This window comes from Hemitrygon akajei, unplaced genomic scaffold (assembly GCF_048418815.1).
Source record: "Hemitrygon akajei unplaced genomic scaffold, sHemAka1.3 Scf000048, whole genome shotgun sequence".
In the NCBI taxonomy this organism is placed as follows: domain Eukaryota; kingdom Metazoa; phylum Chordata; class Chondrichthyes; order Myliobatiformes; family Dasyatidae; genus Hemitrygon; species Hemitrygon akajei.
This window is the reverse complement of record NW_027331934.1, coordinates 7534557-7547120: the sequence shown is the minus strand read 5'-3', so window position 1 is coordinate 7547120 and position 12564 is coordinate 7534557. Positions and strand designations below refer to the sequence as shown.

The 12564-nt window shown below is 44.1% G+C and overlaps 2 protein-coding genes across 5 annotated transcripts in view; one reads left to right on the top strand and one right to left on the bottom strand.

Moving 5' to 3' along the window:
• LOC140720913 (uncharacterized) overlaps positions 1 to 12564 on the bottom strand; it is a 171617-nt gene that overhangs the window by 34012 nt on the left and 125041 nt on the right. The window lies entirely within an intron of this gene.
• LOC140720906 (NACHT, LRR and PYD domains-containing protein 3-like) overlaps positions 1 to 12564 on the top strand; it is a 48152-nt gene that overhangs the window by 15052 nt on the left and 20536 nt on the right. For all 4 annotated transcript variants that reach the window (XM_073035752.1, XM_073035754.1, XM_073035753.1 and 1 more), the window contains exon 2: positions 11199 to 11492. The gene's annotated coding sequence lies outside the window, so the exon portion shown is untranslated. The remainder of the gene's footprint in view (positions 1 to 11198; positions 11493 to 12564) is intronic.

Sequence of the window (12564 nt, the reverse complement as noted above, 5' to 3'; positions counted from 1 at the left end):
CTACATATATTGGGTGTTTGAAGTAAAATGAACTACTGGAAACTCTCAACGTCTAATAGCAATTGTAATAAGTAGACATTCAGATTGCAGACTCTGGTGAACTTTCTTTTCTATATCATTGGTGTTTTAATGTTTTTTCCTTTTACAGAAATATTTAAATTCAGTGTTAAATTAGATTTGTTCACAGTTGAAGGTGAGTGCGAAATGTTGAAGTAGTTTGTTCGTTTTCAGCAGAGAAGCCGTTCCCTGCTCCGAGGAATGTCTGCGTGTCAGAATTTGCCCTGCAGACAGGCAGCAGCTTGCACACAGAAAATTGCACTGTGAGTCTCACAGAGCAGCAACATCGGCCCCTCCCCCATAGTTACTCAATGACCCTCATCTGATGGTCTGGTGTAAAGTTAGAAGGAAACGACTTGAAAATATACCCACAGGGAGACTGAACATTCTTAGTGAATTAAGGTGAATTCAGCTTCTGTTCTTTATTTCTGATCTTTACTTCCAGTTCACACGTTACCCGTGTTTTGGATCAGTGATCAAGAAGTTACTTGCAAACAAGAGAACATTTGCAGATGCTGGAGCAACACACACAAAATGTTGCAGAAACTCAGCAGGCCAGACAGCATCTAGGGAAAGAGTGAACAGATGACATTTTGGGCTGAAACCCTTCGGCAAGACTCCTTTCCCAGATGTTGCCTGGCCTGCTGACCTCTTCCGGCATTTTGTGTGTATTAGAAGAAGTTATTTGCACTATTTTGTCTCTTCTGGCGGTCGTGGTATTTGTGTTCTTGCATTATCCTGTCTGCAAGGTTGAGATTCTCCACAATTCATGTCAAGGTTAAAAACAGTTCCTGAATCAGGGGTTACAATTCCAAAGCAAGTGTGCAAAAAGATGTTTAGTCGTTTTTCTCGTGACTGTGTTTATTGTTGGTGTTTCGAGCTGATTTCCTCAACGTCCTTTAAAAGAAAAAGACGTTGATTCTGTTCCAGGTCTCGATACATAACAAACAGTGGGGGTGGGGTGACCAGTTACAGAAAGCGATAGGCGTCATTTCGGAGCGAACACCGTGATTTCACAGGCTCGATGGGCTGAGTGGCCAATTTCTGCCTGGCCTGTGCAGAAGAAAATCTCTGACTACAGAGTTACTGTAAACTAAGTAAATGAGTACGGACCACGGCAAATAACCTACTGTTGAACAAAAAACAACTCTTGCAGTAATTAAATCATCCAGAACATTGACCGAGATGATAAGCAACAATGAACCTGGCACCGACCCCCACTGCACCCCACGAGTCACTGGTCTCCAGTCAGAGAGTCAAACCATTTTCCACCACTTACTGGCTTCTCCCGCAAAACCAATGTCCAAATCAATTTACCACCTCATTCTGAATGCCAAACCTTCTTGACTAATCTCCCAGGTGGGACTTTGCCAAATGTCTTCCTACATTGTACTGAACTATATATTTTTAATTCAGTAAATTAACTGTTCTCTCTCCCAGAGCCGTAAGTGTCACGTTGTTCCAGTTTGATAACTGACCAACATTCTTGCACAGCATACTTTCACTGCTCTGGGGAGAAACTAACCATGAAAGTTATGGGGGAGACTTTGCAGAGCTCTGCTGTTGCCCAAAGCCCAGTGTCTGAGTCCAGGACCTGATGAGCCCAGGGCTGCTGCAGGACCGTCCACACTGCAAGTGTCCTCTCAGGGCAGTGGAGCGAGTCTGTTTCAAAAAGCCTCGGGTATCCCTGTGAACACAGCCCCAAACCGGCAATGCTCAGAGTCTGGCTCTTTGGAAAGTGAAACGATAAAGATGGTTTCCCATCACTGACAAGTGGAGCAGCGGCATTACTGCCCCACAATGGCTGTGATTGAGTCCCAGGGATGAGGATCTGATCTTTGTCCATCTGTCTGCACAGTTTGTTATTGGGAAACAGAGAAGAACACGGGAAGTGGATCTTCAGCCTGATAGGCCCAATCTGGATTAATCCCTGTAGAGTCATCAGCAGGATGTGTCATATCACAGGCATACGTAGTGAATGTTGTTGGCTTTGTGGCAGCAGTACAATGCAATATATAATAGTAGAGAAAAAACTGTATTAAAATAAGTATCTGTTACTGAAAGTTAAATAAATATTGCAAAAATGAATTCAATGAAGTAGGTTCGTGGGTTCCATGTCAATTCAGAAATTGGATGGCAGAGGGAAGGAAGTGGTTCCTGACTAGTTGGGTGTGTGCCTTCAGTCTCTTGTACCACCTTCCTAGTGATACCAATGAGAAGAGGGCATCTCCTTTGTGAAGCAGATCCCTAATGACTGATGCCGCCGTTTTGAAGCATCGCTCCATGACGATGTCCTGGATGCTATGGAGGCTACTGCCCATGATGGAGCTGACTGAATTGACAACATTGCTGAGAATATTTCGATCCTGTGCAGTAGCTTCACACTTCCCCCACCCCACCATGTCAAGCGATGTGCAGTCAGTTAGAACAGTTTTTACAGTATAGCTGTAGCAATCTGTGAGTCTTTGGTCACATCCATAATCTCGTCAAACTCCTAATGAAATATAGCTGCTGTCATGCATTCTTTGTAACTGCATCGATATGCTGGGCCCTGGATAGATCCTCAGAGATGCTGACACACAGGAACATGAAGTTGCTCACTCTTTCCACTGCTGACTGATCAATGACGATTGGTGTGTGTGTGAGATCTCATCTTACCCGTTCAGAAGTCCACAGTTAGTTTGTTGATCATACCGATGTTGAGTGCAAGTTTGTTGCTGCAACACCACTCATCCAGGTGATATATCTCGCTCCTGTTTGCCTTCTCCTCGCCATCTGAAAATCTGCCAACAGTAGCCGTGTCGCTGGTGATGTGCAGGTGTTATATCCAATCCGTACCAATTGTGGTTTTCCGGTGAGGAAATCAAGGATCCGGTTGCAGAGGGAGGTAGAAAGGCCAGCGGTTCGAGCCTTTCGATCAGAACTGTAGGAATAATTGCATTAGACGCTGAGCTCTGGTCGAGAAACAGCATTCTGATGTAAGTATTCGTATTGTCAAGGTAATCCAAAGCCATGTGATGAGCCAATGAGATTTACTGTGACCTATTTTGGATATAGGCAAATTACAGTGGGCCCAGGTCCTTGCTGAGAGAAGAGCTTGGGCACTGGTATAATTGTTAGCCGTTTAAGGAATGTGGAAACTTTCAACTGCAGCAAAATGACCCCATCTCTGAAGCATTCACAGAATACAACTCCTGTTTTTCTGGGGTGGCTGAAATCCCTTGTAAATCTGTGTGATGACAGCACCCATCACTTCCTCACTCTCCCAAAATCGATGGAAACACAAACATTTTCCCAGAATGCCCCAGGATTAGTCTCAGTAAGAATCTCTATTGATGCCATCAGTGTCCTAAGATGGGGTGCAGAATGGTGCAGTGTAATGCTATACAAAGACCCAAGTGGGGCTCGGTCTCAGACACCAGTAATGCCATCAGTATCCCAGGATAGGGCGCAGAATGGGACCCCAGTAATCAGATTCATTATCTCAGGGGTGAGGTTATGTGGGGGGAAAACCCGTTTGGCTGTGTGATGAGGTCGGTGGAGCTGGACTGTTTACTCCTGTCCCTGTTGCAGCCTGCCTGTTTAATGTTGATTTGATAAATATCTCAGACTCTGGATCTGCAGACATGCTCGGACACGCTGCTGCACTGTAGTTTTATATCAATGCTGAATGATGGTGATAATTGCGGACAGTTTAACTCATTGTTGTTAATTTGTTAATGATGGTGGATTTAAAGTCTGGAAGAAAATGTCGAAGTCGAATGGGTCAAGGACAGTGGAAGCAGACAGATCAATTGTCTTTGCTCTTTCCTCGTGCTTGAAGATGGAAGCTGCCATTTTGTGGAACTGTTTTACATCCTCCACTTTGTGAGATAAAGTTGCTTTGCTTTCTGTGTTTTAAAATAGGCACAACGATTCTTCATGTCATCTATTAAACTGGAGATCCTTTGCAAAGGGGTTATTTGTGAGGTGTTCTTTGATACAATATAACATCCAGTTTTGTGAATGCTCGGGATGGTGCCAGCCTGATGTGATTTGAGCTAGTTAACTGAAGAGAACAAGTTAGCGTTCTCTTCCTTGTTATCCTCCTGCTCTTGATGAATGTATCGAATGCCATAGGATTCACCTTAATCCAACTTGCCAAGAATGTTTTGAGCCCTCTTGCCTTTCATGATTCCCTTTTTTAGTTATTTTCTGGTGTCTTTATACTCATGAGTTTTTTTTATCCTAATCTCTGAAGCTTTGCATGCATTTCCTTTTCCTTCTTTTTTTTTTTTTTTTTTTTTTAAACTTTTTTTATTGTTTTCAAATAGTTACAAAATAAAAGTGTATGAGAAAAAAAAAATGTTACCCAGCCCCCCTCCCCTTAACCCCTCCCCCCTAACATCCCTAAAAAAAAAGAAAGAGGAAAAAAAAGGAATGCCTTGACCAAATTTATCACCTCCCTGGCCATCTAATGTTCTTGTGTCTTTTCATCCTCGTCTTCTTTTAATGGAACTTTTGATAAATATCAGAAGTTGAATGATTCACACGGTATTCCCCAAGAATAGTCTAACAGTGTTTTAATGTCATTGTAAACTGGCACACCCACTTTCCTCAGAACTGCTGAAATCAGATGGAATGGTTTGACAAATCACTCTCATTGGGGTGTGAACAAAGTCACTTTAATATTGTATTTATCCATTTCTGCTGCAGTGTAGTGATAGAGTCTTTATTGTGATATAAAGAACATGACCTACGGTCTCAAACCTGTAACGTTACCAGTTGCATTTGCTGCCTTGTTTGCTGTGAGTTTACAAAAGTTTGTTTTTACCTCAACTCTCATCATCTGCAGTTGCTTTTATTTTCAAGGTTCCTTCAAATAAATCAGTCTGTGCCATTCCCAACTGTGACATTCTTTAAATTAAAGAAATTTATCCTAGGGTATGGAACCTGCAGCATTCGCAGTCACAGTTCCCACTAAAGTTTTAACTGCTGTTGATGTAAGGGTGAGTGTGAGGGGGAGACTGTGAGGGTAAGGAGGAGAGTAATGAGGTAAGCAGGGTCAGGGGAAAGGCAGGGTGAGTGTGTGGAAGGTGGAGAGGGGGATGTAGAGGAAGTAGAGAGAATGGAATAAGAGATGGGGAATGAGGGATGAGGGCAAGAGTGAGGGGAGGGAGAGGGAGGGACAGAGAGAGGGGGAGTAAGAGAAGTGATACATCGAGAGAGAAAGAAGGGCAAGAGTGACAAAGAGGGGGAATGAGGTGGGGAGAGGAAAAGCAAGGTGAGAGAGGGTCGGAGAGGGAAAGAAGGGGCAGAGAGAGGGAGGAATAAAGAGGGGGGAAGTGTGTGGAGAGTGACTGAGAGGCTGAGAGAAAGGGAGTGAGAGGGATGGATGGATGGTGAAAGGGTAAAGGGCGGCATAGAGAGAGTGGAGTGGAATAGGAGAGAGGATGATGGAAAGTGGCAGAGAGAGAGGAGCGAGAATGCGGAAGAATAAATGGTGGGGAGAGTGAAGGAATGACGGAGTAGGAGATAGGGTTAGGGAGAGTAGGAGGGGGATGGTGTCAAGGAAGGGCTGAGTAAGTAAATGTCAAAGGAGGCGTCGAGGAATGGGTGAGCAAAAGGAGCAGCAAGTAAGGAGGGGTGTGACTAGGTTGGCAAAGAGAGGGATGAGTGGTGAGGAGTGGGGCTGGTGGGCTGTAGAGTGAGGAGGAAGGATGACGAATTGGTTGGCGAGGAAACGGGTGAGTGAGAATGACATCAATGACAGCAGTGAGGAAGATAGGATTCAAGATTCAAAAACTTTATTGTCATTCTAACCGTACATCAGCTCTGCAGGGCAGAATGAGACAGCGTTTCCCAGGAGCAGTGCAATCATAAAATAACAAATGCAACACTAAATAATAAACATAACAATAAATAGTAAAACACAACAGCCACATGTCAGTTACAATCAAGTTATAAGTGTCCAGTGCAAGTTAAAAGTGTCAAAAGCAGAGTCAGGTAGAGCAGCTATTTAGCAGTCTGACTGCCTGTGGTAGCCTTGTGGTTTTAGTTTTGATGCTTCTGTATCGTTTGCCTGATGGCAGAGGCAGAAGGAGTGAAGGTGTGGGGTGCGGAGGCATAGGAGAGTGATCACTAGGGGGAATGATGAGAAAGGATGGTGAGATTGATGTGTGGTGAGTAGAGTGGGGTGAGTTGAGAGGCATGGAGAAGAGAGCAGAGTGAAGAACAGCGGTGAGGAGGCAAGGATGAGTGAAGGAGGCCAGAATAATTGGACTAAAAATTTATTCATCCACAATGGTAAGGATGTTCGTCATGGCTGATCACAAGTCACTGAACAAATCCACCATGAGTTTGTAGTTCCTGGTCTCGGTATTCCACAGCAGGGGTGCTTACCACACATGCTTCCTGGTCTCCAATCCTACGTGGGGATTTTTCCAAAAGCTATTCCCGGTCTTTGAATCTTATTGTGCACCATTCCCAGTCTCCACATCCCACACAGGTTGCATTACTGCAAATGATCCCTATTCTCCCTTTCCCGCACTGGGAGTTTTACTGTGCATGGGTCCTGGTCTCCCTGTCGAACAATAAATCCGTCGAGACCCTTTGAACTGCCCTACAACACCTCCCATCCATGTACCTATCCAAGTTTCTCAAACAGATGTTGTTAAGACCTCAGACAAGGTCAGGAATTGAAGGTTAACCATGTTGAGATTAATGTTCTGAGCTCTGTATATTTCAATGCAATAAGTATTGAAGGAAAGGCAGATGAGCTTAGGTCATGGATCAACACATGGCATTATGATATTGTCGCCATTATTGAGACTGGCTTGCAGAGAACCAGCAGCTCAATATTCTGGGGTTCTGTTGTTTTAGACAGGACAGAGTGTGAGGGATTAAAGGGGTAGGGGCAGTTTCACTACTCAGGGAAAATGTCACGGCAGTGTGCAGTAAGGACAGATGGGAGAACTCATCTAGTGAGTTTTTGTGGGTAGACCGGAGAAATAAAAATTGTTTGAACATGTTAATGGGTCTGTCTCATAGACCACCCAAGAGTCTGCGGGATTTAGAGGAACAAATTAGTAGACGTCACAGAATATTGCAAGAAACATAATTTGTTATAATTTGATTTTAACCCTCCACAGACAGACTGGAAGTCTCATACTGTATATTGAGTAGATGTACTCATGTATATGACAAATGTCTTCAGGAAAGTTTTGTTAATCAGAACATTGAAGTCCCAAAGACTGAAGTGTGATACTTGATCTCCCATTAGGGACTGAGACAGGGCAGACGTAACTGAAGTCTGAGCAGGGAAACTCTTTGCATCTGGTGATCACAATGCCATCAGATTCAAAGGAACTGTGGACAACGATAGCTCTGCGCCATGGGTAGAGATTCTAAGTTGGACAAAGATCAATTTTGATAGTATCAGAAAGGATATGACTAGTGTGGGTTGGCTATAATTTGTCAAATGAGTACTTGGTAAGTGGGAGACCTTGGAAAATACAATTTGTAGACTTCAAGGTATTTATGTGCCTGTCCGAATAAAAGGTAAATATATCAGTTTTTCAAGAGATATTGAGGCCCTGGTATTAAAAAAAAGTAGGTTCATAGCAGGTGTATATTATGCTCAAAGACAGGAGAGGACCAGAGGATTGGAGGATAGCTAACTCTGTTCCACTGTTTAAAAAAATGCTCCAAAATTAAACCAGGAAATTATAGGCTGGTGCGCCTGACATCATTCATGGGGAGACATTGGAAGGACCAGATGTAGGAGTATTTAAATAACAGGACTGATTAGGGATATCTAACATAACTTTGTGTGTTCTAGACAATGTATTGAGTTATTCAAAGATGGTATCAGAAAGGATCTGACTAGTATGGATTGGCTATAATCTGGCAAATGATTACTTGGTAAGTGGGAGACCTTGAATAATACAATTTGTAGACTTCAAGGTATTTATGTGCCTGTCCGAATAAAAGGTAAATATATCAGTCTTTCAAGAGATATTGTGGCCCTGGTATAGAGAAGAAATGAGTGCCAAACAGGTGTAGGCAGGTAGGAAAAAGGAAATGCAAGATAACATTGAGAAAAGAAACCAGGAGGCTATAGGGTGGCATAAGCTTGTCCTAGCAGACAAGGTGAGGGATTTTACAGATATTTTAAAAGCAAAAGGATGCAGGAGACACAATTGATGTCTGAATGATCAGAATGGCAATGTACGCATGGAGGCAAAAAAGATAGAGGAGTTCTTAAGTGGATTTTTGCTTCTGTGTTCACTCGGGAAAAGAATCTATAGAAGTGAGGCCATGGATGTTATACAAATTACGGATGTGAAAGTGTCTTGGGCAAATTGGGCAACTTTGAGTGTATAAATCTCCAGTGACTGAGAAGTTCAATCCTTGGATCCCGATGTAGGTGGATGCAGAAATTGCAGGTATGTAGCCGATATGTTTATATTATGCTCAAAGACAGGAGTGCTACCAGAGGATTGGAGGATGTCTAATTTCATTCTACTGTTTAAAAAAGGCTCCAAAATTAAACCAGGAAATGATAGGCCAGTGTGCCTGACATCAGTCATGTGAAGACATTGGAAGGACCGGATTTAGGAGTATTTAAATAAACAGGACTGATTTGTGATATCCAACATGACTTTGTGTGTTCTAGACAATAGATAGATAGATAGATAGATAGATACTTTATTCATCCCCATGGGGAAATTCAACTTTTTTCCAATGTCCCATACACTTGTTGTAGCAAAACTAATTACATACAATACTTAACTCAGTAAAAAAAAAATATGATATGCATCTAAATCACCATCTCAAAAGCATTAATAATAGCTTTAAAAAGTTCTTAAGTCCTGGCGGTAGAATTGTAGAGCCTAATTGCATTGGGGAGTATTGACCTCTTCATCCTGTCTGAGGAGCATTGCATCGATAGTAACCTGTCGCTGAAACTGCTTCTCTGTCTCTGGATGGTGCTATGTAGAGGATGTTCAGAGTTATCCATAATTGACCGTAGCCTACTCAGCGCCCTTCGCTCAGCTACCGATGTTAAACTCTCCAGTACTTTGCCCACGACAGAGCCCGCCTTCCTTACCAGCTTATTAAGACGTGAGGCGTCCCTCTTCTTAATGCTTCCTCCCCAACACGCCACCACAAAGAAGAGGGCGCTCTCCACAACTGACCTATAGAACATCTTCAGCATCTCACTACAGACATTGAATGACGCCAACCTTCTTAGGAAGTACATTCGACTCTGTGCCTTCCTGCACAAGGCATCTGTGTTGGCAGTCCAGTCTAGCTTCTCGTCTAACTGTACTCCCAGATACTTGTAGGTCTTAACCTGCTCCACACATTCTCCATTAATGATCACTGGCTCCATATGAGGCCTAGATCTCCTAAAGTCCACCACCATCTCCTTGGTCTTGGTGATATTGAGATGCAGGTAGTTTGAGTTGCACCATATCACAAAGTCCTGTATCAGTTTCCTATACTCCTCCTCCTGTCCATTCCTGACACACCCCACTATGGCCGTGTCATCAGCGAACTTCTGCACATGGCAGGACTCCGAGTTATATTGGAAGTCTACTGAGTTTTTCGAAGAAGTTACGAGGGATGTTAATAGGAAAGTTGATGAAGACAAGGCACTGGATATTTTCTACATGGACTTTAGCAAGGCATTTGACAAGGCGCTGCATAGGATGTTGACCAATAAATTTCACTCTCTTGGCATTCAAGGTGAGGTAGTAAATGGAAGTAGTCATTAGCATAGAGGAGGAAGGCAGATAGTGGTAGCAGATGGTTGTGCCTCTGACTGGAGACCTGAGACTTGTGGATTTCCAGAGGGATCGGTGCTGCTATCCGTTGTTGTTTGTCATCTATATCAATGATCGTGATGATAATTAGATTATCCGGATCTAATTTGCAGATGACACCAACATTTGGGGTTTATTTGACAGCGATGAAGACTATTAGAGCTTGCTGAGGGTCTGCATCAGGTGTGAAAATGGGCTGATAATGGCAGATGGAATTTAATGCAGGCGTGCGAGCTGTGCACTTTGGTAGGATCAACCAGAGTAGGTGTTACACAGTGAAGAGTTCGGCATCAAGGGGTGCAGTAGGACAAAGGCATCCGGGAATACGGGTCCACAATTCATTGAAGGTGGCAGCACATCTAGATAAGGTAGTAAAGAAATCTTTGGCACATTGGCCTTCATAAATTAAAGTATTCAGTACAGGAGATTGCATGATATAAGACAGTTATGAGGCCTAATTTGGAGTATGTTTGCAGTTTACGTTACCTACCTACAGGAAAGATGTAAAAAAGGTTGACAGAGTACAATGACAATTTACAAGGATGTTGCTGTGATTGGAGGACCTGAGTTATAAGGGAAGCTTGAATAGGTTAGGACTTTGTTCCTTGGAACGCAGAAGATTTGGGGGAAATTTGATGGAGGTCTACAAAATCATGAGGGGTATGGATAGGGTAGAGGGATGAGGATAGTGAGGGTTAGGTCAGGAGATAGAGTGGAATGAGGCTCCCATTTTTAATTGGCAAACAGCTCCCCCCTCCCCCCGTGCTCATTTCAATCAGTCTGTCACTCCCTCCGTCGGCCATTTCAACGTATTTTCAGTGAGTGCATCATTCTGTCCCTTGGTAAAAGTTCAGGCCTTTTGGAATAAATGATTTTTAAGAGAAGTAAATTCAACAAGTATTTCCAGCGGGGTGTGAATCAACTATCACTGCTTGTGAAATGAAGCCAGCTGTTAACTGTGGGCGAGGAGGGTTCTTGTGACAATAGTTGTCCGGATGGAAATGCAATAATCTCTCCCAGTTTTTTTTTCCCAGTTAGTGGAAATATATAGTCAAACGTGTTTGGTTTCATTTCAGCAGAAATGCGGCTCCCTGTACCTGAACAGGCGAGGGAGGTTTGAGCTGAAACTCTATCCACGTCAGGCAGTCTTTCTTACACAGAGGGCGGAGCACAGACCCTCCCAGAACCCGGGCTGGATCAAATCCGCCGCCTGGGACTCACTGAGTTACATAGAAAAGCTCCGCCCCACTGGTTGCGATGAAAGAAAAAGGAGAGATCTACACGGAAACCCGGACAGAAAGGTTAACGCAGCCTGTTTGTTTTCCTCTTCAGGGTTGCTACATTGATCCCACTCCCACCTCCTCCCGCTGTCAGACCCGTCCTGAGCCGGTGAGAGTTAGTGTGACCCGGAGTGCAGCAGTCCCACTCTACCCCGGCTCACCCGGCCCTGTCCATCTGTAATGAGCAATGGACACATCACAGCCGAGTGGCCTCGGGAGCAGCAGCTCAGACTCAACTCTCCGTACAGGGTGAGCACACCAGTGCGGGAACGTTGTCGATCACCCGGGAAGTCAGACTGTGATTTCCCCGGACCACATTGAACGCCGTTCAGTTACATCATCAGAGGTAAGTGTTGTCTATGATTCTGCACAACTATTCACTGTTTAAAGTGAGACTGGGCTTTGGTCGAGATCAGGAGTGAATTTCGTGGGAGGAGGCAGTTCTGACATGTTCATGTTAACGAGTCAATTACTGTCTAAATCATATATGTCAAACTCAAGGCCCACGGGTCAAATCCAGCCTGCGGTGGAATTATCTTTGGCCCGCGAGATAATATCTAATTACTATTAAAGCTGGCCCCAGTAATCGAAGCGCCTATGGCTTATGATATGGCTAATCCTGAGTTTATTCAGGTACCAGGTTTTCAGGGTTTTTAGTGTTTATTCGGCAGTCTTGCTCGGCAGTCTTCTTCATAAGAAACGGAATTTGTAAAGTGAAACACTTTGTAGTTATAGCAGAGACGGAGACACATGAGAGCAGGCTGAAAAAACGGAGGCAACGAAAGCTGCATTCGCACGCGTCCGACTGATCCGGCCCGCATGAAGCTGCATTTTGCTCAATCCGGCCCGTGACCTAAAATGAGTTTGACACCCCTGGTCTAAATGGATTAAGAGAAACAACATTATTGCCGTCAACCAGAAATACTCTCCAGGGTGGTTTCTACTGAGTGTAAACAGAGGGCATCTTTCACCCCGGTAGTGACATGTGAGATATCCCACGGGTAGTGACCCGTCACCGATCTCTCTGAAACAAGAGAAAATCAGCAGAAGCTGGAAATCCGAGCAACACACTCAAAATGCTGGAGGAACTCTACAGTCCAGGCAGCATCTATGGAACAAAGAACAGTCGACCTTCGAGACCCCAGCTGATGTACTTTACATCGCGTCATTGGTTCTATAGCTCTTCCTTGTAGCAGAAAGGGTTAAACTTTCTTCACGCTTGAATGACAGTGTTTTGCCGAACCGCTTTGGATTTGATTTCAGCGGAACGGCCGCTCACTGTTCTACGGAATGTGCCCGGACAGGCAGCTGCTTGCACGCAGACCCTGAGCACCGAGTCTCACAGAACAACCACCAGCATCTTCCGAATCAGTCTTCCACCCTCTTCCCCTTTCCATTCCAGTCCTGATGAAGGGACT